The following is a 4,318-nucleotide window of genomic DNA, read 5'->3' as shown; positions in this document are numbered from 1 at the left end:
ACAAGGTATTGTAATTCCTCTCACTTTAAAGTTGACTACAGTGACTTTAAGCTAACCTTTCCTGGCTTCCTGACTTTTCTTCACAGAGCTCTTTTGAATACCACTTGACGGAGATGACCATATTTAAGACATCCCCCCACTTGACATTAAGCTGAACCATAAAGCACAGACGTTTGCATGTGTGTGTGTGTGTGTGTGCTGTAATTTATTCAATTAATTTATAAGTATTTCAGACTTAGTTTTTTTTTGGATTCATGCCTCACCCGAGCCAAATAAAACAGACATTGTTACTGTTTTTTGTCCCCAGTATCAACAACAGACGCTGCTGGTTGAGTCATTCTGGTATGATGCAATTAGAGTAAGCCCAGCTGCACATTTTGGACGACCAAGATCAAATGTATACTCATTAACTGTTGTAAACTATAACTGCGACGTGCACTATTACAGTTAAGAGTCCATTTCTCTAACAATCGACACTTTCAGCCAGTCCATGATGAAGAAATGCCTTAATGCCTCCAGAATCTAATTTTACTGGTTGTTTTTTTTCTTTCTTGTGCGTTTTTTTTACACCTTTGTGTTTTTTTTCTACTGCCCACACATTTTTTTTTACAGTGAAATTACTGTTAGAGCAAATGTAACTGTAAAAAATAAATTACTTCAGTTAAATAAACTGATGCCTTGTCTTTGCCTTGAAGATGGTATAATCAGCATTTTCATTATGATAGATAAGTTGTTTCCCATCTTTTTTTAAAAATGAAAACACAGCATACTGTGATTAGCATTCAAATAAAAAGAAAAGTCACCAAGCGTTACCTCAGATGTTCACATCATTACTACCACTGCTATAGTTATCATCTGTATGGGGGTAGCTATAAGAAGTAGCACTTGAAGAAGTGACCTTGATACAGCTTCAAAGCGAGAGTATAAATGTTACTGGAAAGTAAAGCTGATTAGTGACTCATGTGCATGTGACTAAACCATTGTTGACTGAGCCAAGAATGTACTCCCAGCTGCTAGTTAACATTATTAACCCACAGCTGCTAGTTATCATGGCCGCCTACTTTTTCTGCCATCAAAAAGCTTTTTCACAGTGGGGAGTGACTGAGGTGAGGAAGAGTTAGCTCAAACTTTCCACTGACCTTCATAACCTCAAAGTCTCTCTGGCCCAGATTTACCCAAGTCCCTGCGCCTTCCTCAGAACTTGACACTGAATGGCGCTCAGGACTTTTAATATCATGGCGTTTGTGGGTGCTCCTGACTGATAGAGGTTTGGGGTTAGTCTTTGATGTTCTTTGTGCTTCTTAATGAGGATCAGACTCAGGGGTTTTTTGGCCAAAGTCCTCCCTCCTCCCTTTTCCACTTGGAGCAGTGGGGCAGCAGAGATTGAAGAACTAGTTCCACCTCAAGAGAGGAGCATTTCTTCCCCCTCCTTTCCCCCTTCTATACATTTTATCCTTCCTCTCTCTCCCACTCTTTCTTTAATCAGCCTCTCTGGCACCCAGAGCGTCTCTGCGTCTCTGAGTGAGTTCATCATTTCATTAAGGAGGCCTTGGCCCAGATGAATCAGGGCTCTGAAGTTCTTTCATCAGCACGTTGGGGAAGCGGGAGAAACGGTTAGGGAGACCAAGTGCGACAAAGCGCAGGAAACACACCAAAGGGGGGTCCAGCTCAGTCTGGACTGGGCCCGAAGGCTGAAACGTGTGTGTACACAAGCCTGTGACAAGGCAAAGGGTCAGGGCAGATGTCAGATGAGGGTTGGGCCCTGACTAACCTCTGATCTAAGTTCTAAGGACAAAGGCCAACCAAAAACACGTGTGGGCTGGTGCTCTAGTTATGTTCCCTTTCCTCATGAAAAGACACGTTTGATGAATTAACTTTAGAAAATAAAGACCCACTGAAGTGTAGAGCTTAAGCACAGCACAGTCTTGAAGCTTGTGAGTGAGTCTTGTCGGTCAGTGGTTGCAAAACATTTCACTTCTAAATGACACTGACAGAAACCCTGTGTTTTTTTCCCCCAAAGCTTCTCAAGACTGAGCAGATAAATATGTTGTTGCGTGAGAATAGATTTGTCCTTCAGTACATTTTGACTTAATGCACTGTTTCCCTTTAGCTTGGGCTGCCAACATTTGCTGCTAGCTATTTTGTATGCAATTTATTACAATTAGCCTGAAGCAAATGCTATTTCTAGCCCAGGAACTGGACTGTTAATTCAGATTATTGCCATAGAGGAAAACCATAAAGCTTGGGGGCCATTATTCCTGCAGAATTTCAGGCATGACATATTGAAGAGGAGCGGAGCTACTGAATATGTTTCTTTATGTCTTGAGAGAAAACCCTTAAAACTCAGCCTCATATCTTGCATGAGTGGCCCCTGCACCCCTGTTACTCGTCCATTCAGTCATGCAACTTTACCTCCATCCCATCATTCATAGCGCCATTAACTGCGATTTAATTTAACACCACCCACCTATCTCACACCTCATATTTAGACCCCAATGTGCCACCCTTCGTGTCTTCATTCCTTTTGTGTCCCTCCTCATCAGATGCTTATCTCTGTCCCGCGTTTATCCAGGCGGAGCCCATGCTGTTGGTTCAGCAGATCTCTGCTGCTGACTGAAGCCTTGTGTGTTTGTGTGGCAGTGCACGTGTGTGTATGTAGGTCTGCCCACTCGCATCTATGCGTACCGCTGGAGGACTTCCTGTGGTGTTGTGACATGGATGCTGGTGTTTGCTGTCACTGCAGTTCATGTGTCGCTTTGCCCCCACTGTTGCTCCCTTACTGCAGAGACTTTGGGAACTGCACACACGCACACACACAGACACATACATTTAGGAAAAAACATATTTATTATGTAGGTTTTTTGTCTTAGATTTCTGGCTCTCGAAAACTCTTAATGTTTATATGTAATATAAATGTGTAGCTGATACTAGCTTGTTCTGCACGTGGCTATTAGGTCAGTTGATACCTTTTTGATGCTACTGTTAATACTCCCTGTAGCCAGAACAGTGAGGATGGCTACTTTTGAAAGCTTATCAACCCAAGCTTAGCATATTTGAGGGTGTTTGGGTGTTGTGCATCTAAGGTCAAAAGCAGTTCTGCATAGTTCCTGCTAAGTTCAAACTTAGGCTAACTATATATAGGAGACATTGTTCATTGCTATGCTAACAATTGGGTACAGAGTATCCTGTACCTAAAACAACTAGACTCCACTGTAATGAAGGGTCGTAAATCTTATACAAAAAAATTCAGTGGCCAGCCTATGAAATACTTTTTTTCCTTTCTTGTTTTTCCCGATTCAACAATCAAGAATGGGTTTGATTGATATCCTAACTGACAAAGATGGATCTACTGCTCATTTAGTGCTCAAAACTGGAGGTAACTTTGTCCTGAGTTCAGAACAACAACAATTGTTACCATATTACCATGAGCATGCCAGTTCAGTGGCTGTCATGATAAATCAGGAAAATATGCTGCACTTCTTCTTGTAAAAAAAAAATGCTTATTTGTCAGCCTTTCCTCTGGATTCTGGTTTTTATGGCCAACTACATTTTGAAATACATGCACTGCATTTATCTGCATTTTCATTAAATATAGAAAAGCAAATCCACACTCTGAACATTCTCCTTTGTCAGCCACGAATGGAAAGCACAGCACTAACAAACATCACTGGATGACACAGAAAACTTTGTCACTAGACATTTGAAAACATCAGATATGTTTGAATGAATTAAGGTTACATAAACACTGATAGCAGCACCACTATAAAATTAGTTCTTGTCGCCCATCCCTTTGAGTGACACATTGTTGTGGTACAAAAAAACATATTTGAAATAACTTATCAACATGATCAGCATAGTTTCTGCCCTAAGATACACCCAAAGAACACCCTCAGTTATTCCCCATGTGGCTACTTCTTGTAACCCCCTATTCCAAACCATTTTTAGCTCTTTAGACTACGTGTTGCTGTTGTCTCTAGTTTTAATTTGGCATACCTCAGCCTTTGTCATAGCTTTGTTATTTTATTGGTTATGTGATGCTCAAAATTATTATTAGCTTTTTTTTTTACAGTGCTTTGTACCACGCTTATCTGCTGTCTGTTGAAAATGTGCAATGAGGATGGATGACTCATGACTGTAGACCAAATCTACCTACGGGTACAAATAAAGTAACCTGAACCTAGTTCAACTCGAGAGCCAGATTTATCTCTGGGTTGCCGTGTCTTTGCTGGATATGACTTTCAGATACTGTTCATCACTTTTTTTAAGGCCTTTTGCTTCCTTTGTTTTTCATTTACTTCAACTTTATTTTCAAGGACAC

General features: G+C 40.9%; 1 protein-coding gene across 1 annotated transcript in view; it reads left to right on the top strand.

Annotated features, from left to right (window-relative positions):
* Positions 1 to 4,318, top strand: part of si:ch211-285f17.1 (sickle tail protein homolog) — a 117,396-nt gene that overhangs the window by 11,270 nt on the left and 101,808 nt on the right. The window lies entirely within an intron of this gene.

Source organism: Simochromis diagramma, unplaced genomic scaffold, assembly GCF_900408965.1.
Source record: "Simochromis diagramma unplaced genomic scaffold, fSimDia1.1 OVJJ01000602.1, whole genome shotgun sequence".
Classification (NCBI taxonomy): Eukaryota; Metazoa; Chordata; class Actinopteri; order Cichliformes; family Cichlidae; genus Simochromis; species Simochromis diagramma.
The sequence above is the reverse complement of the archived record's forward strand: the minus strand, read 5'-3'. Positions and strand labels throughout refer to the sequence as shown.